The 27,916-nt window shown below is 36.7% G+C and overlaps 1 long non-coding RNA gene across 1 annotated transcript; it reads left to right on the top strand.

The window, feature by feature from the left end:
• The first annotated feature begins 666 nt into the window (after window positions 1–666).
• Window positions 667–25,952, top strand: LOC144615128 (uncharacterized). Its single transcript, XR_013553588.1, has 3 exons — window positions 667–826; window positions 5,030–5,163; window positions 25,847–25,952. It is a non-coding gene; the product is annotated as an uncharacterized LOC144615128 (long non-coding RNA).
• The last annotated feature ends 1,964 nt before the right edge of the window (window positions 25,953–27,916 follow it).

Genomic DNA, 27,916 nt, shown 5'->3' with positions numbered 1-27,916 from the left:
GGGCTCCGCGGGGCTGGCAGGTTTGCCCTGGACTTGGGGGCGGCTGTGTTCGTGCAGGGAGGCGTTAGAGGACATGGGCTCGGAGAGCAGGGGGTGGTGGACTGCCCCCTCAGGCTCTGGTCGGCTTCTCCCCTTTGGTGGACGCCCGGGGCCCTAGGTCGGGCGGGGGGAGTCCGAGTAGCCGGTGACTGTGTGGTTGGGGGGAGGGGCACATGGCGCCCGCTGTCTCCACCATCTCCACAGCGCAGTTCGTCGGCCTCCTGCGACTCTCTCTGTCAGCGTCTTCAGTGTTCCTGGTGGCGCTCCTCCCTGAGTTGTCCCTGCTACTCCCTGAGGTGCGGCTCCATCTCCTCACGGGCCGCCTTCTGCCGCTTGGCCTTCCGCCTGCGCAGGCCTCTCAGGCGCGCCTTGTGGAGCGCGAGCCGCGGCTCCGGTCGGTGGTCGCCATCTTGCTACTTGTTGTTGCGTTTCCCGGAGGAGAGGCTTCCGCCGGTGGCTGGGGCTCAGTGCGCACGCTGCCCTGGTCGTCGCTGAGGGCTTTGCTGCCTTAGCACACGGTGGCTGCATTCCGAGAGCGAGCGTTCCTAGGATTGCGTTTTCAGTTCCATCGTAAGTCGCACAGCGTCACTTGCGTTATTGGCTGAGGCGGTCACAAAGGCTAACCTGGAAGAGGACGCGGACGCCATTATCTTGATGGGATTGGCAAGGTTTTAGAAGAGGTCTGGGCTGGGAGATATGGTGGTGGCCAGTTTAGGCCACGGTCGGCTTCCGTCTTGGGGTCTAATTGGAAGGGGACGATGAAAACAACGAAGAAGGAAGGGCAAAGGTGATTTAAGTAAAAGCAGCTTTAAAGATAATGCTTATTTGGATTATTACCAAAAGTTAAGTACGTAATGTTATCACTAGCTAGGGCTGCAGGAAATACTGTTTCTAATACATGCTCTTAAAGCCTACAGTAGTGTGTTTCATTTGCTTTGTTCAGAACATACATTGGATCTGGACACTGGATAATCCTTCTGGAAGGGTGATAATTTTCTAAAAGCTTTTGGAAACCTTTGATAGCTAGGCTGTTTTCACACGTGTGTCCTGTTACTTGACTGAATGTACACAACTCAAACGACTGGTAAGGTTAGGAGAAATATGAAAACAAAAGAAAACAGGAAGCCACTTCTTCCAGCCCACTGTTACTATTTTAAGGGATTGATACAGGGAATTTCCTGACTTAACTTTAATCTTAAATTATATGCTTCCATGGTTGGTAATACAAAAATAGGCCCAGTGGAACCACCTCCTTGTCTTAGGTGAACTTATCAGTTGTTGGGGGCAGGGGAGGGGGGGGGGCGGATAAAAAGGGCAGCTGGAATCATTGTGAAAAATGACCTCTCTGGTAGTCATGGGGTCAGTTGCAATAAATATTATGTTATGATGATGCCTGTAATAAGTAGTAGCTAAGAGAACAATGTTCTGGTTCCTTTGGACTCTTATCCCATTGGCAAACACTCCAGAAGAGGGGTTCACATCCAGCTCTGCCTTGTCCATGTGAGTTCTTGGTTCACACAGTATCTTAAAGCAGAAGAATGAAGGAAAGGGGAATTGAGAAATGTCTTTACTGGTTTCATTGCAAGGCTAAGCTCACCACACACTTGGGCTGCATTTTTTCCCCCTAGAATTAATTCAGACTGCTGTTTATAGATTTGTTGTCTTTGACAAAGTTCAATCATGTGAAAAGGCTATAACTAAATGTATCAGATGTTTAATATTAAGAAAACAGGTGAGTGGCAAAACATACTCATGCACTTAGTAAATATTTATTAAATGCCTACTGTGCGCAAAACACAGTGCCAACTGAGCTTAGAATCTTGTTCTGATTTGGATCAAATCTAAATGCAGGAGTTGATCTTATTATAATCATCGATTTTGTTAGTCCAACATTTTGCTTTCACTCAGCCAAGTTTACAAAGCAGCACATTGCTTACAATTTGACTCATCAACTGGCATGTTTTACTGCTGCTTTCTCTTTGACCGTATGAGTACACATCATAAAATCAGCACCATTGACTTTGAAGACATTTATTAAAATAATGCATTTGTGAGAGGAAATTTTATAAGACCTGTGGGTTATAAACTCCTTGATCTATTTACTCCAAATCATTGGATCCTAATCCTTGCAGGGTGGGACAGGTCCTGGTGCTTGTAGTGTGATGTGAGAAGTTTTAAGTGTATTAGTCACAACCGGAGTATACTGAGCTCCCTTAACAATTGGGTCCTCACATTTGTTACTTTTGAAACCTTGATTTAGATCCAACCAATATAACATAACTCTTTCAGAGGAATGGCCTATAACAACTATAATTTTAAAGATATATTTTCTAAGTAGCTAACTTTGAGTGAATACATGTATGTGTATGTGTGTGTCTGTGTGTGTACTGCCAAGATTCTGTACATTTTATTTATGTAAAATGTGCCAGTCAATATTTACTAAAGAAAAAATTGAAGAATGCATCTCTCAATGATGATGGAAAGACAGGAAGAATTTTTCTTAGGTAGTATTCTTATATTTGGAAGAAGGTTCAAAACAGTAACATAGATTTTGGTGGAGAAACAAACCTATATACATGTCAGGCACTGGTAGTTAATGGAGAATAAAAGATGACTGAGATTTGGCTCATACCCTTTGGGAAGCTGCAGTGAGTGAGAAGAACTTGATTCAGATGTGAAGAACAAAAAGCACTGCCATGTATGCTACGGTATTGTCTGCAGAAAGGAGTTGAGGAAGACAACTTGGAGAGGCAGATATTTGAACTGGCTCGTAAAGCCTGAATAACATTTCTTCCAGGAATGGCAAGACAACTGTGTTTCAGGGAGAAGACACCAAGAAAGAGAAAGGTCCGTGCAACCAAAGTGCCAAACCCCAGGAACCTATAAGAGAAAGCAGGATAGGACAGATGAGGGAGGCCTAGAGAACTTGGATAATGTGAGACTTGAGGAGAGGCTGGAAAAGCTTGAGGGTGAAGAGGTCTTGAAAAATCAAGAGGGAGAAAATCTCAGTGACTATTGAACAACAACAACAGCCTAGTAAGAGGCAGCCTAAAGTAAAGTCAGAATTCTTTCCCCTAGCCTAAAAGTCCTTGCCTGGTGGGAACTTCACCTACCTTTATAACCACATCTCCTGCCCCTCTCCTCCTTACTCAATATGAACTTCTTTTGAACACATACCAAACCTGATCCTACCTGAAAAACTGTGCCCTAGGTCAGTGGTTCTCAATTAGGTGTGATTTTTGTCACCCTGAAGACATTTAGCAATTTTGGCTGTCAAGACCTACTAACAGAAGATCTACTGGTATCTAGTGGGTAGAGGCTCCAATACTGTTAAACATCCTATAGCAAGCAGGATGTTCCCCTACAACAAAAAATTATCAGTCCCAGAGTGGCAATCATGTCAAAATTGAGAAACTTTTAGGTGTTCCCTTAGCATGAGTACTCTTCTCACAGATGTAGTCACTCTGTCACCTCCTTGTTTTATGTTTAAATGAATTATCACTATGAAGTGATTCTTGTTTGTTTCAATTATTGTGCTGACCCTCTATCAAAATATAAGCTCCATGAGGGCAGAGGACTGGACTATATCAACAGCTCCCAGACAGTGCCTGGAACACCACAATGCTCAATAAATATTTGTTAAATAAATAAATGGGTGGGTTGCAATCCTGGTTCTAGCCTCTACTACCTCTGTGATTTTGGCAAGTTTCTAAATTGCTAGTGTCCCTTTTTCTCATATGCAAACTGTGGGGCAAGAACTGTGTGTATTGGGTACAGAGCTGTCAAGAACAGTTCTTGACACATCAGTAGAGCGTCATTGGCACTAGTTGAATGAATGTTGAAAGGCAATAAATTCCTTATTAGAACGTACTAACCCCTTGCTTTGATTCCAGGGTAAACTTTAGCATTTAGGAAAATGGAAAAGTGGGTAGATGTTTTAGCAAAAGTAGCTTGGGCCCTTCAAAATTAGATGATACGGTCCATTTTTTCCCTTGTTTAGAAACTGATTTTTTAAAAAAATATTTATTTTTGAGACAGAGAGAGAGACAGAGCATGAGCTGGGGAGGGGCAGAGAGAGAGGGAGACACAGAATCCGAAGCAGGCTCCAGGCTCTGAGCTGTCAGCACAGAGCCCGATGCGGGGCTCAAACTCACAGACCGCGAGATCACGACCTGAGCCGAAGTCAGACGCCCAACCGACTGAGCCACCCAGGCGCCCCTAGAAACTGATTTGAGATGCAAGTTTCTTTACTTGTGATTGGAAAGCTCCAGCCTGTTTTTGTTTGTTTGTTTGTTTAAGAAAACAAGACTCTGGTTAGACATTTTAGAGTAGCTAAACCATGTGTTCAGACCAATTCTGGCCAAACTTGAATGCTTAATGAGGATAGGATTAGTATTAAGCTCAGTGCAATGCACAGGGCTAGACATCTGGGTGACAAAGTAAGGACATGGCTGATTTTTAAAATAATTAGTTTCACAGCTTCCATTTTTGGAAAAAGCCTTAGGGATACCACTGGTTCAGAAACAATATGATGAGACAGCATTAGAGGAAAAAGAAAATGTCACATTTAACTTGTGAAAAATGTTCAGCGATAAACCAGATATTTTCTCCATTGGTAAAACAAACAAGCAAGAGCTAGTGAACTGGACCCAAGGAGCCCTGCCAAAGTCAAATCGCCCACGGACACTGTGCAGACTCTTTATTTCTATTTCATTTGGTTTTTTCTATCTTTCCAATACCTCCAGCATAAAATTAAAGTGGGAAGCAATATGTTCTGGTTTATTATGTATTTTTTCATCCTCAGTAGAATCTAAAATTATACCTAAGCAGATATTCATGTTTGGAGGATAATGTTCTGAAGCCTAACCATGAGAAAGATTGTATGTTCTTAGGAAAAATGTTTTAAACAAATCAATATTATTGTTGATCTTTTAAATAAATTCTTAAACTTATTTAATGATCTCTACTCTCCCTTTTCCTTCTTTTGAAGGCTGAATTGGAATGTCCTAGATATTCAGAGCCACAGGACAGAAAGACCCTGAGTGCAAAGAGACACCCCCCTGAGCACAAATGCACTGAACTGTTACCTTGGTATTTATTTGACACCAACTAGCATTAACTTAGGTAAGATACCATGTCTTTTACCAATGTTGGGAAAACATAAGAGCATTCAAGAGGGTAATATGTTTCAAGTAGAAGGTAGAATTACTTGCCTACAGCAATAATTTGCAGTACCTACCTGATGCCTGAAGGCCTTTGAGTTTGAGACTCCTTGCTTATTGAAACCCTTCAGATTATTAATTGCCCTGTAATTTCACCTTTGGTCATCTTCTCTGTAACAGGAATAAAGAAATTTAGGGGCGCCTGGGTGGCTCAGTCGGTTGAGCGTCCGACTGCAGCTCAGGTCACGATCTTGCGGTCCGTGAGTTCGAGCCCCGCGTCAGGCTCTGGGATGGCCTGGAGCCGACTTCCGATTCTGTGTCTCCCTCTCTCTCTGCCCCTCCCCCATTCATGCTCTGTCTCTCTCTGTCTCAAAAATAAATAAATGTTTAAAAAAAAAAAAATTTAGCCGTAAAATTCAGAAAGGTGAATTTATCTAAAATTCTTAAAATTTTAGACCAAAGGAAATGGCTTGAGAAACATTTTCAAACATCTCATGTTCATTATTTTATCTGTGGAAAGCTATAAAATAAATACAATCAAGGACTTGTAAAATTAAAAGAGGTCTAGGGCCATCTAACCTTAGCCTCTATATCTGTGTGTGAATTTTCTCAGTTGTTGCATTTGAGTACCACCTCTTTTGTAAGTACTTGGAGTAATGGGGAGCTCCTTACCATACAACACAGCTTTATTGAGCAGTTTTATTGTTAGGGCTTTATTATTTGATAAATAATATACCCACAATATAATATGTCCTCTATACCTACCACTGACTATAATAAATTCTGTTGTCAAATGCATATGAAGTCATGTAGGATAAACCTGATTTCTCTTCCATATGCTCATGAAACAGCCTGTTAGTTATTGGAAGACATGTCAGATGTCCTGTCTATACAACATCTTAGTTTTTCCAGACCAAAGACTCAGTTCTTTCAACTGTTAAACATGTTTATTGTGGTATCATAATCCTGATTGTCTCTTCTAGAAGCAATCCATAAACTTCTAGATACATTCTTAGTTATAGCCTATTTTTATTATCATTTTGGATTTGTTTTGGGCTGTCCTCATCTGACAGCTGAAACATTTGAACTATTGTCAACCATATAGCCTATATATTTTATGGTAAATACAGCTCAACGTTTGTTGTTTAATGTTTGTTTAAGTTATTAATCCTTTGTTGGTTTAAAATATTTATGAAGATTTCATACATTTCAGTACTTACAGTACCTGCAGGTTTGGTATGAGGGGAAAATTGATATGGTCTCAGGAACCTAGATATTAATTTTTTTTTTTTTTTCAACGTTTTTTATTTATTTTTGGGACAGAGAGAGACAGAGCATGAACGGGGGAGGGGCAGAGAGAGAGGGAGACACACAGAATTGGAAACATGCTCCAGGCTCCGAGTCATCAGCCCAGAGCCTGACGCGGGGCTCGAACTCACAGACCGCGAGATCGTGACCTGGCTGAAGTCGGAAGCTTAACTGACTGCGCCACCCAGGCGCCCCTAGATATTAATTTTTTAAGAATAAACTAGAATTTATTCTGTGAGAGATTCAGAGGCAATCTTAGATTGAGGGTTTTTTTTTTTTTTTCACTGCCATTTTTTTTAAAGTTTATTTATTTTGAGAGAGAGAGAGAGAGAGAGTGTGTGTGTGTGTGTGTGTGTGTGTGTGTGTGTGTGTATGTGTGTATGTATGTGCATGAGCTGGGAAGGGGCAGAGATAGAGGGAGACAGAATCTCAAGCAGGCTTCTGACCTGTTGACCTAGGGCTTGAACTCATGAATTGTGAGATCATGACCTGAACTGAAATCAAGAGTTGGCTGCTTAACTACTGAGCTACCTAAGCCCCCCTTCACTGCCATTTTTAAATAATCATTTTCCCATTTTCTCTTCATGTCTCTTAATTACCTTTAGGTTTCTGCATTTCTAAATGTCTATATTTTCTTATGGAATTTTGAAGCTTCTGTATTCTAACTTTATTCAGTTTGAGGAAAAGATCATTTTATTTTTCAGTATATCTGATACGATGCTTTATGGTTGTGATAATTCACAACAGTTAGCAAAACAAAAATGAAACTTCCATTTTATACCTATACAAACTTTGCTGATAAAGAAACCTGCTGCCTTACCTAGCTAGACCAGTAGACTGACACTGAAGTTTCTTCAAACACATTAAGGTGTTATAGCTCACTTGAAAACTTTACACATCACGTTTCCCTTCAAGGGTTTTCCCGTTCCTTCTTCCTGGTTCTAATTTCTTATGATAACAGAGAACAATAGGGTGTTAATGGAAGGGGGATAGGGATGTCTGTGTGTATGATTGCCCACTCGTCAGTACTAAGTAACCAAGTAGTCCAGGAGAGTTTTTATACTGGCTCCAGCTGTTAGTGATCCCAGTGGGTTTGGTGACCAGTTGTTATTGCCCTCACAGCACATGCTGGCACTATAGTGTGTTACACTGCATAGCTGGAGGGCCCAGCTGGGTCTCTTAATAATAATTTTATGGCATGGTGGTCCTTTGACCTTTAATCCAGAGACTCTTCCACATAATTAACGCCAAGGTCCCTGTTGGGGGCTGATGGATTGTCATTTGTCTGCTTAATATTTATAACCTCTTATAAGCCCACATAAATTTTAGGATTTTCTTCTATACCAAATTTAACTTCAAAGAAAACTGTGGCTGGTCCTTGCCTTTTCCAGTCTAGGCATGCCTTTGCACCTATCACTTGTGATCTGCCCCAGAAAAATCTGCACATTCCTCTGTTAAGAAACTCTAGTCAAGGAGTGGTTGCTCGTCTTTTAGATTCTGAGCCCTCTTCCCAATTTCCTGGCAGGGCAATTTTTGTGGTACCATCTCTTTCCCCCAGTAAGCACCCAGGTAATATGTAAGGCAATACAAATTGCACTGTCAGTTCCCTTCCACTTTCTATTCATCTCTTTTTATAGCTGGAGAAAGATGCTCGATTTTCAGGTTTGCATATTTTTCCCAATCTTCTGCCTGGTGAGTTGCTTTCTAGCCAGGTAGTTTAAGCTATCCCCCTTATTGGTGGTCCATGGAGAGGATGGAGGAAAGAATGAGAGTGTGGTCAATATATGGCTCAAGTTGAAGCCGTATCTATCACTCAGTTCATGTAATTCTCAGAGACAGCCTTACCTTGGAGTTTTATTAGCTCCCTTTTCAAAGTACATTGGCGCTCTGGACAATAATAATTATTCACAATAATAACGTGAAGATTTGTGTTTGATGACATACTGGTCTAACAAAAACGTGGAATTGAAAAATCAATTCTTGCAATCATGCATATTTGAAAGACAATTCTGGGAACTGTTCCTCTTTTTCATCTTTTGCAAAGCTACTCTTGTATTTGACAGTTTCGTAATTCAGATAAGTGGATAATTAAGCCCATCTTTCAGTTCATCTGTCTATATTTAGCAAGCCACCATGTGAGGATATGAAAATAAGACCTGGCCCTTGCCTTGGGCCAAGAATGGTTTTCACATTTTTAAAGAGTTGAAAAAAACAAAACAAAACAAAGAATTCGTGTCACCCTTCATGGCCTACAAAATCTAAAACATTTAATATCAAGTCCTTTCCAGAGTTCACTAAGCCACTCACCAGTGACATTTTCACCTGAGTATGGTATTTTCATATTTTTTATTATTTTATACTTTTACTCACTACTTTATATTTATTATTTTTTATATTGATATGATTAATATTTAACATTTTGAGATATTTCACTTAATTATCAATAATTTTTCTGTGATTCTTATAATCTGTTCATTAGCTTTTCCTTTCTTTCTTGCTTTATAAATCTAGTCCGCTCTTCTACTCAATAGATACAGTTATTTTGGCAGGGTAAAAATTGAGTACAGACTACATTAAAATCATCAAATTGATTTCTTACATTTGATTCAGGCATTTTTGAGGCTTTGTGCTGAGAGCTGCATTCAATAAACAATTTTACATTTAAGAAAACTTTATTTGACTGGAATATCATGCCATTTGACTTAAATTGATTTATCAATTCAGTCAAAATTATCAATGTTTATATACATATACAAAGTATACATGTATATAGATAAATCGATATCTTCATCTAGGAATAATGTAGCATGTCAAAACATTGTACTTTCTTCAAGTTGACTTACTGCTATATTTCAACACTGTCACCTTATATTCAGTACATTTGTGCATTTCACCATACATTTTTGGAAAGAGTTGAGTCACAGACATCCATCCAATCTAAATGTTTTTTTCAGGATATGAAAGAAAAATATTGTTTTAAAAATCAAGTGAATTTTAAATACTTTTTAAAACTGCACTTCTATCTGAATTTCCTGAATTTGAAGGGTCATGATAGCTTATCCCTTTTTAGTATAAAAGGAGTTAGGATATAAAGTGTTTTGGTGTGTCAATTTTGTATACATAATAATTCAAACATTCTTAAAACGGGTCTAACATGACCCATATGCTTTTATTCACTACTTGTTACTACTTGAGTTATTTTAATCCTTATCATTTATCTATTGATTATATTATTCTTTCATGGTATTTATTATGCCAAATAGAACCAGGAATAGCATAGTAATTGAAGCAAGCTAAAACCTTTCAAATGATGTCCATGAAGAAAGAATATTCCTGCAAAACCCAAAGAGGACTTAATACCATATTCGAATTCTTTCCATTCTACAAACATGTAAAACTCTTCTTTCTGCAGAGACCTTGTTGCCTTTCTTTCAGGATGGTCTTTTACCAACTCTTTGCTCTAATGATTTTCTCATTTTGGACCTGAAGTATAGGATCAATCCAAGGCATTAATCCAGTAACCCATGATTATTAAGATTATATTCACCCCTATCTGTATCTAGAGGTTTTGGAGTGTTGGAGTAGGAACCTTGTGTATTCTTCCTTACTTTGTGGCACAAACATCCAGATTGTATGTGGAGATTTGTTTCAGATCATTTGCTGTTTGCTTCTCAATCTTGTTTTCTAAAATATGAAATATTCTTCCAGAAGATAAGGCAAATATATACAGTGGGAAAAGACAGAAAAAAAAAGAGAGTTGCTATTTCACATGGTCACTGCCAAGAAAAGCTCCTCAGACACCAGTTATAAACTTGTAATTGTAGTCCTTGGAGTAAGCATCCTTTTGTCATCCTAGTAAGATTATGGAAACAATACAGCCACGATTCCTTTATAAATAATTCTGACATAAGAATTTTGTATGGCATATTTAAATTAAGTATATTATAAGATACTTGGTATATATGCCTGGAGTCTAAATGTGAATTGTACATATAGTTATAATAGTATTTACAAATTTTACTCCATAATTTTATAGCTGATAAATAAATTATGGATTTAGGTTTGAAATTAGTTCTTTGGGGCAGGCTGTAGCTCATTAATAACAATTAAAGACAAAGTTTTGATTTTGAATATATGTTAATATATGGTGAGTACATGTTAATCTTTTTTCTTTGTGTTTATAAATGCATATTTAATACCCTTTAATAATTTTTGAATGAATCTTTTGCATGTGTTTTTATGTTAGCCTCTCACTATTTAAAATGCCAGTGCACTTACCTAGAGTTACATATGATAAGGGTAGTTGTAGCATAAACAAAGTTATTGCAAATTCCTAATGGTCTGCACATTACTTTTTTATGTTGAATTTTGCATAACTTACTATCTCTTCAGCTATTATAAAAAATCTTAGTAATTAGAGATAAACAGGCCAATAATCATTTGGCTAGTTTCCCTCTCATATAGAGTGATTCCCTCTACTATATTTTCTACTGATTTATCTTATTATAGTTACATGGTTTAAAGGAGAGAGTTGCTACCATTCCGAAAAGGAATGTTTCCTGATGCGAGGGGTCAGAGAGAAAGAGCATAATTAGAGCTGGAACTTCTGGGTCCCAGTTTTAGCTCAACTGCTTATTATCAGAGTAGTCATTTAATTGTCTGTGAAAATTAGGATAATAGTACTTTACAGGTTTACAGAAGGAGCCAAATGAAATCCTGTGTAGGAAGGTATTTGGTAAAGTGCTAGTTGTAAGTTAACATCATCAATTATTTAACCTGTTTCTTTTCTGTGTCCCATTAAATGGAATTTTATAGCATGCTTTCTTAACAACAGCTGTATTGCTACCAAGGGGGCAAAAATAGATTCTTGGAGGAAGCAAAAAGAAATCTTACTCTTTTTATATGTACAGCACATACACAAATGCAGCATATATGTAATATGTGTTATATTTGTAGTGTTAAAATTTTATGAGGAAGAGGGGCACCTGGGTGACTCAGTCGGTTAAGCATCTGACTTCAGCTCAGGTCATGATCTCCTGGCTCCTGAGTTAAAGCCCCATGTCAGGCTCTGTGCTGGCAGCTCAGAGCCTGGAGCCTGCTTTGGGTTCTGTGTCTCCCTTTTTCTCTGCCCCTCCCCTGCTCACGTTTTGTGTCTCTGTCTGTCTCTCTCTCTAAAATAAATAAACATTTAAAAAAATTACGAAGAGGATAATAAAGAAAAAAATTTCTATGGAGGCTTGTTAGGGGGTGATAATATAAAAAAGGTTGAGACACACTACGTTATAGTTGATAACAGACACAGATTTTGTGTGGAATAAATATAATTTCATGTTACTTTTTTTCTGTAAGCAAACTTGTTTGTTTCATGCTCCCATTGTGCCTTAAGGAAAACATGTAATCTGAGATATTCAGAGTTTCAGTGCCCTTACCCCCCTCATTCCCAGAATTATCTATGTGCTAGGGAACTTATGTTATAATAAAGTTTTGAGGCATTGACTCTTTGAATTCCAAGATCCCTTGGAGTTGGTCTCTCCCAGCTGCTTCTGTACCTCCCTGTAGTGCACAGGTCAAAATTGGCTGCTTTCCTGCTACTCTAGAGCTATAGGAAACTTGACAGAAATCTCAGAGACCTTCTGCCCAGATTCTCCCTCCAGATAGTTTTGCCCTGTTCACTTTTTGTCTATGAGGAATCCAGAGATTTTGTCTACATTTTGGGCTTTATCCAAATATAGGAGCCAAAGATTCCTATGCATTTAGATTCCTCAAAATTTTACTGGTTACTTTATCTTACCACTACCCCCACCCCATGGTTCAGCCCCAAGGGTAGAGGGTGAGGTTGAGTGTGCAGAGTATAATTCCCTTTTGGGAGAACATTCTGAAAGCTATTATCCCTTCCAGGTATTTTAGAAATGAATTGTTAAGGGTAAACTTACTCTTTATATTAACTCTTTTGTTGTAATAACCCTATCCTGACAAAGTGGTTGCTTCATGATATAATTTAATGGGGAAGGGCCACTATATTAAATGAAAGTATATGTGGGTGATGGACACATGCAGGGGGCATGTTAGATTTTATTAAACAATTATTTCAGGATATTTTTCTCACTTTGTTAATATATTGCATAGCAGATTATTTTTTTCAACAACTTAATTGAGATGTAATCTATGTATAAAATTTACCCATTATAAAGGTACAATTGAATATTTTTTTGTAAATTTATGTAGCTGTGCAACCATAGCCACCATCCAGTTTTAGAACTTTTCTATCACTGTCCCTAAATTCTCAAAAGACCATTTCAACTCAATCCTAGTGGGATCATTCCATTTTACTGCTGAATTAGTATCCCAGTGAAATAGTATTTTGTGGATATACCACATTTTGTTTATCCATTGATCAATTGATAGGCATTTTAGCTGTTTCCAGCTTTTGGCTGTGATCAATAAGACTACTATGAACATTCTCATAGAAGTCTGTATGGGTGTAAATTTTAATTTCTTTTAGGTAGATTTCTAGGAGTGGATTTGCTTGTTCATGTAATAAGTTTATGGTTAACATTTTCAGAAAGTGCCAGACTGTTTTCCAAAGAGACAGTACTTTTTTTCCATTCTCACCAGCATATATGGAGGGTTCCAATTTCTTTACATCTTTGACAACACTTGGTATTATATGTCTTTTAATTATAGTTATTTGGTATGCGTGTTGTTTTTTGTCATTGTGGTTTTAATTTGTATTGCTTTAACAACTAATGATATTGAACATCTTTCATGTGCTTATTACCGGGTAATGTATTATCCTGGTGAGCTGTCTACTCAAGTCTTTTGCTTATTTTTTAATTGGATGTTTTTAAAAAATATTGAATTGTATGTTTTCTTTATATTTTCTTGGTACAAATTTTCTATCAGATATATAGTTTTCAAATAGTTTATTTCAATCTGTGGCTTGTGTTTTCAGTCACTTAATAGTATCTTTAGAAAAACAAAAGTTTTTAATGAAGTCCAGTTGTCAGAGATTTTATTTTTTATTTTTTTTTAATTTAAAATTTTTTTTTTTTTTTTTTTTTGAGAGAGTGTGTAAGGGTAGAGAGAGAGGGAGAGAGAATCCCAAGCAGGCTGGGTGCTGTCAGCGAGCTGCAGGGCTTGATCTCAAAAATCGTGAGATCATGACCAGGACAGAAATCAGGAGTTGGACACTTAACCATTTAAGCCACCCAGGAACCCCCAAGTTTGTCAGAGATTTTTAAAATGGATTGTGTTTCTGCTGTCATGTCTAAAAACACTGTCTAATTCAAGATTATGAAAATTTTCTTTCATATTTTCTTTTAGAAGGTTTTTAGCTTTAGTTCTTACATTTCAGTCTCTGAACTATTTTGATTTACTTTTTTATATGGTTATGATATAGGGTCTAAATTTAGCTTTGTTTTTTATTTTATTTTATTATTTGCAAATGCATTTCCAATTGTCCCAAATGTTCTAGCACCATTTTTTTTTTTTTTTTTTTTTTTAAAGACTATGCTTTCTCCATTGAACTGACTTTGTGGCACTGTTGTAGAAAACCAGTTGGGCATAAATGTAAGGGTTTATTTCTGAACTATCAATTTTGTTTTGTTGATCTATCTGCCTATCATTATACCATTATTACATTATTTTAATCATTATAACTGAATGTCCAAATTTATTCTTTTTCAAAATTGTTTTAACTATTCTAAGTCCTTTGCATTTCCATATAAATTTAAAAATCAGCATGTAAGCTTCTACATAAAAGACTGCGGGATTTTAATGAGAATTATGATGAATCTATAGATCAGTTTGGGGAGATTTGAAATCTTTACAATATTCTGTCTTCTAATCCACAAACAATGGAATTTCTTTCTAATTATTTGGACTTCCTTAATTTCTTTCAACAATGTGTTACAGTTCTCAATTTACAAATCTGTATTTTTTTTGTTAAATATATTCCTAAATATTTTATCCTTTTTTGCTGCTATTGTATGTGTAATAGTTTTCTTGCTTTCATTTTCATATTGTTCAGTGGTGATAATTTTGATTATTCAAGCCCCTATCTGTCTCCCATCCTGATACTCTCCACTGAGTCTCTGGCTGGTTTACCAGTACATCACTTGCCTCAGACAAGACCATAACCTCAGACTAGCAGAGCTGCTGTCTGTCACTCTTTGCTTGCCACCAGGGTCACCACTTTAACTGTCAACACTTCATTTCAAAGGAGCCCGTTCTGGCAGAATCAGCAAGACTAAATAATTGTTTTTGGCAATTTTGCCCAAGTATATAGTTGGTTTTCTGTCAGATTGAAAGTTGGAAAGAACTTATTTTTATATAATTTTTTTCCCTAAATTAGTTTCAGTATTTAAAAGGTTGGCTATTTTATGCTTAGAAAGTTTTTCTTACACTTTTGTTTAGAACTTTAAAATCAGAATTAGGGAGCTATACATTGTATATTTTTTGCTAAATAAAACAACTCTGAAAATGTATTTCATTTTTTGCACCTATTCATGAATATTTTGTGATATTTGAAGGACAGAAGTAACTGATGAATAACCAAAAATATTCACATACTTAAGTCACTTTCTGTTAATTAGGTGAGGTCATTATTAATATAGCTTGAGTAGTGTGGTATTTTTCAATGGTATATTTCTCTTTTGAAAGTTTCAAATTTACTATTCCACTTCAGTGTTTAAAGGGCTGTCATAATTTCAATATTTATTCTGAAAATGAGAATTTTTCAGCTTCTTAGCTATATAATTGATTCATTACATGACAGTGCTCCAAAATCCACATACATGGATACAGATACTAAGCCAGAAGTGTTTATACAAGTTTTATTTTACTTCAGTGTTTTCATTTATTGAGATTAGTAAATATTGTGTAATCTTTGGGCCAAAGTTTTGAATTCTAGAGATAAAATAATTTGCTTTATTCTTGACTAAATTTTAAGTCCTTTGAATATAGATATCACATTCTTTTTAATGTTTATTTATTTTTGACAGAGAGAGAAAGAAAGAGAGAAAGAGAGCGCAAGTTGGGGAGGGTCAGAGAGAGGGGGAGACACAGAATCTGAAGCAGGCTCCAGGCTCTGAGCTGTCAGCACAGAGCCTGATGCAGGGTTCGAACTCACGGATCTCGAGATCATGACCCGAGCCGAAGTCAGACACTCACCCAACTGAGCCACCCAGGCACCCCTAGATATCACATTCTTTTAATAGTAATTCTCTAATAATACTCTTCACAGATTCTTATATAAGTAAATTTAATAGATGCATTCACTACTCCACTCAGTCTCCCATTGTGGAGGTATCACGTGTCTCATTATGAAAAGTTAGAAACAAAAGATAAAGTACCTAGATATTAAGATAAATATATAAAAACCAATAGTTTTCCCCCCATCTAATGAAAGGATATTTATTTGGTACCTACATTATGCTACCCACTAAGGGAGGTTCTGGGGATGGTGGTAAACAATAATAAACATTATCCCTGTGCTCAAGGATTGTTTCTAGGGAGAGAATCAGCAAATAATGAACAAATAAATAATTCAAACTACAAAATTACTACAAAAAGGAATTAGCTAGGTGAAGCAACAGAAAATAATGGGAAAATCTACCTTGATAAGATGGTTCAGAGGAAAGTTTTTTTTGACATTTTCCCCTATTGTTTCACTATTTTACATTTATTTTTTTATTATTTAAAATTTTTATTTGGAATAATTTAAAACTTATGAAAAATTTCAAAAATAAGTACAAGGAATGTCTGTATATACTTGTTCCAATTTATGAAATGCTAATCTTTTACAGCATTTTCTTTATCATTTATTCTTTAAATCTCTCTTTCCATCCGTGTACCTGTGTCCTACATAATTTGTTTTTCTGAGTCATTTAAGTGTGCTTCCATCATGGGCCTCTAACCATATTAGTTTAGTGGATATTTCCTAAGAGGAAGAATATTCTCTTACATAACCACAACAGACTTTTCAACTTGAGTAAAATTAATGTTGAGGAAATAGGTTAATTGAAACTAGTATTTCTATTCCTATTTTGTCAGTTGACCTAATACTGTCCTGTATGTGGCATTGTGTCTGTATTTTCTAGTATGGGATCCCACCTGGGATCAGATAGTGCATTTAGTTGCCATGGCTCTTTAGCTTCTTTTAACCTGTAACATTTCCACAGCTTTTCCTTGTCTTTTATGACATTGACATTTTTGAGGAATGCAGTTCTATCTGAACCCCCCTATTAACAAAAGAATGTTCCTTACTTTGAGTTTGTATGATTTTCCCTCATGATTAAATTCTAATAACTACAAAACAGGCTATGGGAAGACATTTTAAGACCAGGCACATATCCTTCTCAGCAAAACATTCCTCTGGATTTAGCTTCCATTGACATTTCTTTCCTGTTCAATCTTTATTGTAATGGTTGCAAAATAATGATTTTTATACCCCCACTGGTCCCCTCATATCCTTCAGAGAACATTTGTCATTCTCCTGTAAGGAAAGCCTTGCCTTTCCCTCCATTTATTTACTTATCTGGTTATTATTGGTAGGAATTCATAATTCCTATTTTTCAATGGTTTATAATTACTGAGCTTAATTAATTTGATGTTCAAACTGTCTCAGATTTGGCCAGTGGGAACATCTTCATTCTGTCTCCTGTGTCCTTTTGATATACCCATCTTTTTAAAATTTACTTTTATTTATTTATTTTTTTACCACTTCCTCCTACTTTCTGGCACTATAAGGTATTTCAGGCTCATCTTGTTAATACCTTGTATTGGCCTTGATGTCAGTCATTTCCCCACATATCCTGCTCAGTAGGTCCTATATAAGCGAAAAACAATCGGTTATAAGAAACATCACCCATTTGATTCTAAGATCTGCATTCATGTAATCAAAATTGAAAATCTCTTAGGGAATCCAACACGTCTTCTAAAAGCTAATAAAATATAGGAAAATCGAGCAAAAAGGCAGATTTCATCTCAACAAGTGAAAATTTGTTAAAATATTGATATATTTGGAATAATTTGGGATGGTACTTGACTCAACGGGTATAATACAGTAATAAGAAAAGCTAAAACAGAGCCGACAGTGATTTTTTAAAAAGGACTAGAATCACTAATTAATTTATAGATTATTGATTAGTGCAGTCTTGGGCTTTTTCCCTCATTGAACAGAATTCATTTAAATGGAATGGATTAAAGAGTTAATGCCAAAAATTAAATGTTATAAAAAAAAAGTTACATGTGAATATGTAATTGAACACAGAATCATTGGGATTTTTTTTTGCATAAAAGCAAAAGAGAAACTATTTATTGAATTGTTACTCATTTCTACAAATGTTTTACCTTTCTCTTAAAATTATTTTCCAAAAGCTAATTATTTCATAACCTTAGAATAAAATGCCCTATTAAAAAAAGAGAACAGTCTTCATGTATGTCACAAATGTCTCCATGCAACTGTGCTTTCTGTACACATACCTTCTTAGCTTCGTGTCCACTGTCTCCTTTGTTCATTTTATTCCTGGTGCTAGGAAAGTGCCCAGCGCATGGTATGGCCTGGATAAATATTATCTGAGTGAATAAATCAACAACTTAAGGCAATTGGAGTAAATGTATTTGTACATGCCCTTCTAGCTGTAGGATTAAAATGAAGTCTTTCAGACTTCAGGCCAAAATTGTTTTCTGTACAATGTCTGTCATCTGAAGGGTATTTAGTTTATATCTGTGCCCTGATGGTGGCTGAGATGAGCATCCACAAACACATAACATTAATTGGAGCCTTCCTTTTCTTGTCCTAGCATATTTATAGATACATAAATATCTATCTCTCTGTATATATATATCTTCTAATGGACTGAATATTGAAGAGGCTTGAGGACCATTTCAGTATTTCAAAGAAAATGTGATTTTAACCTTTTTTAGATTTATTAATATTTTGAGCACTCACATCCTCAAGGTGACTATAATTTAGAGGGGGAAAAAAAAAGATTGGAAATTACTTTGAAACCCTAGGAGCACAAATCTAACTGGCTTCTGTTCTTCAGTAGTTGTGAGTAATGATAACAAATAAAAAGGTTAAGGTTGCCAGCTTGTGCCCATGGAAATGCAATGGAGAGTTCCAGGCCTGCTGTGGTTCCTACAAAGAGAGATGTTGATTTGGAGATGTCTTTATAAAGTATGAATGAAAATATATCACAATTTTTGTGTGTGTCTGAATAGATAAATAATTATAAGAACAGTTATATTGACCTTTTTTTAAATACTGTTTTGTCAGGTTAGACTAAATATGAGAGATTCTATCTAGTATTTTTTTATACCTTGCAATATTTAGCTTATATGAGTGATGCTTAATTTCTGTATTTGAGAAGTAAAGTGCTGTAGAACATTTGTGTAGGTGTATGGTACCCTGTCCATTATAAATGCCTAATGCCATAAATATCAAAATGTTACTGCCAGTATTATATTATTTAGCTCTTATAATAAAGCTACTGGGAAGGCATTTCTGTGCCCCTTTAGTAGATGAGGAATATAGGTCACATAAAACTCAGGCAGTTTGTCCAAGGAACACAGACCTGTGAAGTGGCAAAGCCGGGGCTTATCTCCAGATCAGCCTGTCTTTGCTGCATGGGCTGCCCTTGACTTCTCATGGCCCCAAAATGTTGATTGCCATGTGGTTTTGATTTCTGGCTACAAACCCAAACGTATTTATTAAACATATGCAATTCTTTTAGATGTAGAGGCCTTCATATTCATATATTCCCTGTTGCCTTGCTAAATGGTGTTATAAATTACACTTATACACACACACACACACACACACACACACACACACACATATTTTTTCCCTGAGTATGGAAGAGAGAAGAAAGGAGAAATACTGGGTATAAGACAGTAAAGTAAGATACCTAAGAAAAAAATATTAGCACGATTACCTGATGTTGCTAAAATCCAGAAACTCATGAAATATCCTTGATTCTTAGTTAACTTTGTGTTAGATCTTTTGCTTAAAACCTGAAACAGCTTCTGTGTAGGCAGAATAATGGCCTTCCAAAGATGTCCACATACTTATCTCAGGATCTTATGAATATATTACCTCACATGACAAAAGAGACTTTACAGGTGTGATTAAATTGAAGACCTTGAGATGCCGAGATTATCCTTGTGGGCCCAATGTAATCACTTTATAAAAGTGAAAGAGGGAGGTAGAAGAGTGAAAGGGAGAGGAGATGTGACATTGAAGTGGTAAGAGGGCCATGTGCTAGGAAATATGAATATGGGTAACCTCTAGAAGCTGGAGAAGAAAAGGAGATGGGTTCTCTCCTACAGCCTCCAGATGGAACACAACACTAGTAACCCATTTTGGACCTCTGACTTGAGAACTATAAGATAATAAATTTATGTTACCTTATTTAAGCCACTAAATTCTTGATAATTTGTTACAGCAGCAGTAGGAGACTAATACAGCATCCCACTATGATTGTAATAAAACCCAAAGTCCTCAGCCTTGACTCTAAGACCCTTCAAGATTGCATCTCACTCAACTGCCTGCCTCACATCTGAACTCCATGCTTTATAATTTGCTCTCCACCAAGATGATATTGCTCAGAGTTGGTTTGCATAAATTCTTGCCTTCTCTGTTTCCTGGTCTTGCTTTTCTCTGCCTCAGGCTGTGCCTTCTTTCCTATTCTTTCTCATATCATCTCTAATATCAACCACGGTTCTACTTATACTATAGCCAGGATAATCAATACTTCAGATTTCATTCCTATAGGAAGTCTTCCCAGTACTTTTTCTATCCCTCAGTAAGCAGTTCTATGCTCCCTGTGATATTGTGATTTGTAGGAAATACATATTTGGTTTTTGTTCATGGTTCCTGGCTCATGGCTTGTAAAACCCCTTGAATTTCCTGTAATATGAGCAATGAAGGTGTTTTTTGTTAGGCTTATGAAATTATTTTTGTAAAGCCCTTGGGTGACTTAAGGGTAGGGATATGGTTGTCAGGAGAATTAACCATGTGATTAGAGGGTTCAAAGTTTCAGCCTCCTCTTCCCCCACATCCCAACCTCTGGGGAGGGGAAAGGTGCTGGAGATTGTGTTCAGTTGCCAGTGGTCAAAGACTTAGTGAGTCATACTGATATAATGGAGCCTCCATAAAACCCCAAAAGGACAGGGTTCCAAGAGCTTCCAGGGTGTGCTTGGGAGAGTGACACACCTGAAGAGGGCATGGAAGCTCCGCACCCTTTCCGTGTATCTTGACCTTTGCATCTCTTCCATCTGGCTGTTCCTGTCATTATATCCATTTATAATAAACTGGTAATCTAGTGAGTAAATGCATTTCCTGAGATCTATGAGCTACTCTAACAACTTAGTGGAACCTAAAGGGGATGTCTTTTGTAAATGCATCTTATTGGAACCTCTGATTTATAGACAGACTTGTAACTGGCGTCCAGAGTTGGGGTGGGAAGCAGACTTGTAGAACTGAGCCCTTAACCTGTGGATTCTGATGCTACCTCTGGGTGTTAGTGTTAGAATTGACTTGAATTGTACAATACCCAGTTGGCATCTAGAGAACTTTTGGTGGTGGTAGAGGGAAGTGCTCCCTCCCCTCCAGGAATTGGAATTGGGTTCCTGTTACTCCCTTAATTCAACCTCTACTCTAATTAATCTTTATGATAGCATCTATTATACAGCATGAAACAGTCTATTCATAGTTTCATAATTTTGTCTCGAGGCCCAGCATAGTGTTGCCAGTATACAGTTAATGCTCATGAAAATTTTTCTATATTAATTTGCTCAAGAAGTTTGTGAAACTAAAGGTAACTGAATTATTTATAAAAAGAGGAAAGACCTTCTTGGAGGGAGTTCTGTAAAAAACAGCTGTAGGTAATGAATAGTTTGACTGATAGCCTGTGCAGCTATCTCTGTTCTGGCACAACATTTATGCTTTTGGTACACGTAACATTAAGCTCTTATAAAGGGGAAGGTGCAGCATACCAATTCATGAAATGATCCACATTCTGTAGCTCTTTATATCAAAACTATGTATCACAACTGATGTATCCAACATTTGCATTATGTACAAACAACTATAGGGCATTTCTTATATCTAGATTTCTTTTAAAGTTTGTTTCCCTTTTAGTAGTGTAGACAGAAGATGGACAGTTTCACGGAGAAGTGACAGCCCTTGTCTCATCACAGTATTACAGATGGAAACTGCTTAAACAGGCTGGGGAGTTAAGGGAACCTAAAGCAATGTAGAATCTGTGAAAGAGGGGGTTTCACATGAGGGAAGGGTTAGGATCTGCAGGGGAAGACTTGCCACCCTCATGCTTGCTACTTCAAAAAAGTCAGGAGTAAAAGAAACCACATAGAAATTTAAAAAATAGTTTTCTGTTGGGAAAATTTAGGTAAAGTTATACTAAGCCTATAGTTTCAGTTGGTAAGAACAATTATATTAAACAAATATACCCTGGAATCAGAGACAATTTGTTTATCAGCTTTGCTTATCTGAGTCTGAGTTAGGTCCTCCAGTGTTTGAAAAGCTTTGATGCCTCAACATGATGTTTGCCAAAGTGGTGTCTATAATGAGCAGCCAAATTCTCTGTATTTCAGGCACTTTCTTTTAAACTGCTTTTGAATGAGACTGTCAAGTGTTGCATGCTGTATGTCAGTTAACACTTGGGGAGTGAAATTCACAAAGGGCACTTATTGTACCTTCACAACAAGGATATCTTTGCCAACGCTTCAGAGCTATTTTAAGTTTTGGAGTTGTGAGTATCTCACTCTTCTTAGAAGTGATAGTAGTGACCCAGGATGCCTGGGTTTTAAAGTGAGTTTACACTTTCAAGACATTCTTGCACACGTTGGGATTTTAACTGCACTGTATGTCCGAGGAATTGGGCCCTTTATTTATGTGGCTTCCTTCATCTAAGAGGTTTAATAATAATGACAGTGACAAAATAAGCAATGACAACATTTACTGATTGCTTATTAATTACTTGACACTGTAAGCATTTACCTGTATGATCTCACTGAATACACACTAGAGCCTAGAGGTAGATACGACTCTTAGTCCTGTTTACAGATGCAAAAATTGAGGCTTAGAAAGTTTAAGTAAAATACTTAGCGAAATAGAACATAAATGGTGAAATTGAATTTGCTCCAATGAACCCATGACTTGAGATCTTGTACTTTATATTTCTTTATTCTGATAAAACAAGGCTGTCAAAGGAGGGGGAAAAAAAGGTGGATGTGTGGTTGGCAGGGTAGGCAAGGATCATATTAAAAAATACCTAGGCACCAATTAAATCCTTTATTTCTCAGTATTCCTCAGTGGAGTATTTTGTGTGTGTGGGGGGGGGGGGATGTGTGTGTGTACTTTTTGTATGTATGTATTTTCTCCTTTTCAGTTTTCTTGTGTCCTCAAAAACCTTCTCTGTAATCTTCTGTGTTTTATTCTGGCAACTTGAGATACTTGTATTTCTCTCTGTTGTAATGCATTCTAATGGTAATATTTTAAAAAGTATTAGTTCCTGTAGATTGGAGCTGGGAATTTAATATGTAGACATGTCTTTATTTCTCTCCTTGCAAGCTGACCACGAACTCACTTTGTACATGCTTTTGAGAATAATGGAAAAATAAAGAAAAACAAAGAATAAAGGCAGGAATCTAAAGATTGGGAAAATAAGCATCAAACTCATTTTGGAGACAATTGTGGATTGGCTTCAGTTTACAATGCCTACACATTTCCCTCAGCTTTTCATTCATCACTGTCATTAATTTCTCTCCTCATTTGCTCAACAGATGAATAGCAAGGAAGACAATAGAATTAAACTGGAACAAAAAGGCCCCTTTATCCCAGTTCCTCAGTGTTCCTTCCAGAATAGGGACATTTAATGATGGGAGGTCCATCTGATTATCTGAAGCCAATGCATTTCTACCTCAGTAGTCAACTGTTTTCAGCAAAAGGAAAGGCTTGTAAATTGTAAAGATCAAGTTAATTGAGTGCTTTGAAGAGAATTAATCTATCAGAGGAAAAGGTGGATACCACAAATTTATTCTCTCCTATACAGAACTACATTATGAAGCACAGGCCAGGCACTGCCTTCACTTAATTTTTTGTGTCCTTATAGCTTAATTTCACTTCTAAAAACTTGTATGTCCTCTTCTAGAACCTGACCTATCTTTCCCTTGACCTGCTTATCTATGTTATTTCTTTGTAGAACTGCTGCAGAGTCTATCTACTTCTCTCTTCTTGGCTTTATCTTACTAATTAGCTACCTAATTAATCTTCCTAAAGTATAGATCTGATTAGGATATATTGCTGCTTAGTAAATTTTAATAATTTACCTTCATCTAAACAACAAAAGTCTGACTTTCTGGCTTAAGCTTCAGAACTTTCTATGTCCTGGCCCTGTTTTCTTTCTCCACCCCCCCCCCCCCCCCGCTTTTTTAAAGTTTTTATTTATTTGAGAGAGAGAAAAAATGAGAGAGAGAATGAACAGGGGAGGGGCAGAGAAGGAGGGAGACAGAATCCCAAGCAGGCTCCACACCAGAAGCGCAGAGCCCAATGTGGGGCTCTAACTCACAAACCACAAGAACATGACCTGAGCTGACACCAAGAGTCGGTCACTCAACTGACTAAGGCACTCAGGGGTCCCTGTCCTGGCCCTGTTTTATCTTCTCAAACATTATCTGCCTCCTTCCCTAGTGTTTTTTGATTGACTGATCAATTTTCTGTTTGCTTTGCTTCTGCCAAACTGAAACTTTGCTTTCCTACAATAAAGAGTAAGTTCCTCAAGGATAGGATTTTTGTCTGTTTGCTTACTGCTGGCTGGCTCCTGGTAGGCACTGAATAAATGTATGCTGAATGAATAAACGGCCCTTTCCCATGTTCCCTGACTTTGTAACTCTGCCTATATCTTGTCTTGCCTGAATAAAGGTTCAGCCTTTGTTTAAAACCTGTTAATAAACCAACTACCTCATTAAACAATATCAGATTAGCTGGAATAAAAATCTCTCCTCTCTGTGAGTTTCAACAACTCTTTATATTCTAACAGTTCTCAATCACATCATTTTATCAGTTTTATCTTTTAATTGTAATTATTTAGATGTATTATTTATTTTATAACTTAAAGCTTAGAAGAATAAAAAGCTTACGGAACAAAATACACACTAAATCATTTTTATCTCCCTGTCTCTTCCCCTATAACAGTGGTCCTAAGATACTGCCTTATAGGTAGACACTCAAAAAAGCACTTGGGTAAGAATTTTATGTTATGGTGTCACTTTTTACTCCATTAAAATAGTAAAAGCCTTGCAGACAAAGATTTACCTTTTAGTGCTTTTTTTGTTACATCCCAGTTAACTATAGTTTTGATGAAATAAGATTTGTTTTATTAATAATCACTGAATTATTAAATATAGTCAGAATGGACTATTTGGCATTTTTGGAAATAATTTATATCTAAATCCATAAAATGTGCAACACCAAAAGTGAACCCTAACATAAACTATGTACTTTGGTGATAATGATATGACAGTGTAGAGTCATCAGTTGTAACAACTGTACCTCTTTGGTGGGAATGTTGATAACAGCAGAGGATGTGCATGTGTAGGGACAGTGAGTACATGACAACTCTGTACCTTGCCCTTGGTTTTGCTGTGAACCTAAAACAGCTATAAAATTTAAAGTGTATTAAAACAAAACAAAATAAAATAATCATTTATATACATACTTCTTCCTTTACACGTTGCTGCCAAATTTTAAAACACACACACACTCATTCATAGGAAATCTGTAACATTCATCATAATACTGGCTAATTTTTTTGATGCTTAGTCACATACTAATCATCTTCAACACTTATGTGACAAATAGGTCCTCATTTTGAGGTAAATCTTAGAAAAGTTAAATAACTGGCTTACTTTAGCAGCTGCCAGTTGGTGAGTCTGGAACCCAATTCTGTAGTCTGACTTAGGATCTGAGCCTCCTGCAGAGCAGTCTGCTTTCAACAAGTCTCAGGAGAAGTTCTCTGGAACTCTGTGCCTCTGCTTTGGCCTCTAACAACAAAACCTTTCTTCCAACACAAAGCTGAGTGGAGTACAAGAAGGTAGTAAAATGTATCTTAGCCTTTGGTTTAAACTTCCTATGTATTCTAGGCAATAGAACAAAACAATACTAACACTTACTTGCCTAAGGTTAATCTCATATTTATGTATTTCTAGAGCATTTATAAGTAGATTTGGCAGCAGTACACCGATCTACACCATTTTTTTTCTATGTTGTCGTTTCTTCAGTCTGTATATTTTTATCTTTTTGTTGTTTATAGGTATAACCTATCAGGAAAAAAAATGAGTAAAAGCAAGAATAAATGAAGTGGAGATCAGTTTCCAGCAGGCACTTTCATCTAATAAAAGATACCTTCTAAATTTGAAGCTTTGATTTGTTATTGTCCCCAAGGGCATGCTTCCTTAGGAAAGAACATGTTTTCTTGTAGGCTCCTCTCCATTTGTTCCTACCACACAGATAAGTAATAATCTATGCAGAGGAATCTTGACTTTGGTAAGACTCTTTTAAAGATGTATTGATTGTTGGGGCACCTGCCTGGGTGGCTCAGTTGGTTGAGCATCTGACTTCAGCTCAGCTCATGATCTCAGGGTTCATGAGTTAGAGCCCTGCATCAGGCTCTGTGCTGACAGCTCATAGCCTGGAGCCTGCTTTGGATTCTGTGTCTCCCTCTCTCTTTCTGTCCCTCCCCTGCTTGCGCTATGTCTATCTCTCTCAAAAATAAATAAAACATTAAAAAAATTTTAAAAATTCAGACAATAGTTATAAAAAATAAATAAGGATGTATGGATTGTAATCAGTTGTAGATTTCTGAAAATAAGTTCCTCATGCAGCCTTTAATGAGTTGAAGTCTAGTTTCATGGTTTTGAAAGTAAACTATAATGAGAGCTTCAGTTTAGGATTGCCAAAAAAAACTATAGAGTTGCCAGTGCCTATATGGCTACTCTTTTTCTCTAATTTCAGTAACTGTTCCATATGGGGGTATAATTATATTTATTCATGCCATTGATTACTCCTGGGTTTGAAGATAGATGTTCATCCACAAAATCCACCTCTTGCAACAGGGACTATATGGATTGTCAATGAAAAGAAAAGGATTCAGCAGGACCCTATGAGCTCAGAGACCTTTATGCCCAGGCACATGTTTTTCCTGATATGTTACTGGTATCATTGGTGAACAAGAACGTGCTGCCTCCTAAAACACCACAAAACAGGTTATGTTTAGATTCTCTTCCAGAAAAAGAAATTAGACATTAGGCATACTGAGGTTGTTTGAGCTCTGGAGAATATATATATCACTGTCTCCTTAAAATATGGCAGTGTCTAAATTGAGTCATTGGATTACCAGTGCTATCTGAATGTAAACAGATAGGGTGACAAATAGGTTCAAACATCCTCTTACATGAATACAGAGATTGACAACGAATTGGAGGGAAGACTGAACCTATTGTTAAATCCAAAAACGAATTTAAATTTTCCATCTTTTAAATGTATAGTATTTTTAGTGGTTTGCATACAAAAAAACAAGAACCCAAAGCCAAAACAGTATTCTAGTTGTATTTATGGTTGTTTTCATTCCTCTAGAGCTAAAACAGATTGAAAGTATTGCTAAGTCCTAGTTTTCAAATATAATGCCTAGAAAATAATAAATATTTAGTTAAACACAGAAATGCTTATTTAGATATTTCAAATATACTGATGATTTGTTGACATAGAAACCAAATCTAGTTTTGGGTGGTCATAGTTTTACAAATCAGCTATACACCAGTAAGTATCCATGTAAGTTGAGTTTTGTTATTCATATATTAATTAATTTATTTGGTAAATATCTAGGCAATGCCATCTGTGTGATGAGCCTTGGACTTGCTGCTGCATAGTGAATACTGAAAAAATAGATGTAATTTCAGCCCCTTTGGAGCTTATAGCCTATTGAAGAAAACAATCATTAAACAAAAAGAGATGAAACGTAATTACAGAAAGCTAGAAAATAAATGAGCAAGATGCATATAAGCTCCTGTCATTGTAATGTGGGTAAATTTAAAGCATTTTACCCCTATTCCTTCTATTAAAAAAACAACCCAGATATTCATTACCCAGAGTTAACATTCTGTTATGTGGCCATGCAGTATTTAAATTTCCCATTTTTCTGTCACTCTTATTCTTTCTCCAAGTCTCTATGAGTGTTTTGGGTATTGACCTTCCCTACTTTCCCACATGGTCAAGGAATTCTTGCTCAACAACAAGATGTGAAGTCAAATCAAAATGTGCTTTTGACCAGTCAAGGCTGATGTTTCTTTGACTGGCTGCCCAGCTTTCATGTTGAGTGCTGCAT

The sequence above is a fragment of the Panthera onca genome, chromosome F2 (genome assembly GCF_046562875.1).
Source record: "Panthera onca isolate mPanOnc1 chromosome F2, mPanOnc1 haplotype 2, whole genome shotgun sequence".
NCBI lineage: Eukaryota > Metazoa > Chordata > Mammalia > Carnivora > Felidae > Panthera > Panthera onca.
Note: the sequence above shows the minus strand (reverse complement) of the source record. Positions and strands in the feature narration are given on the sequence as shown.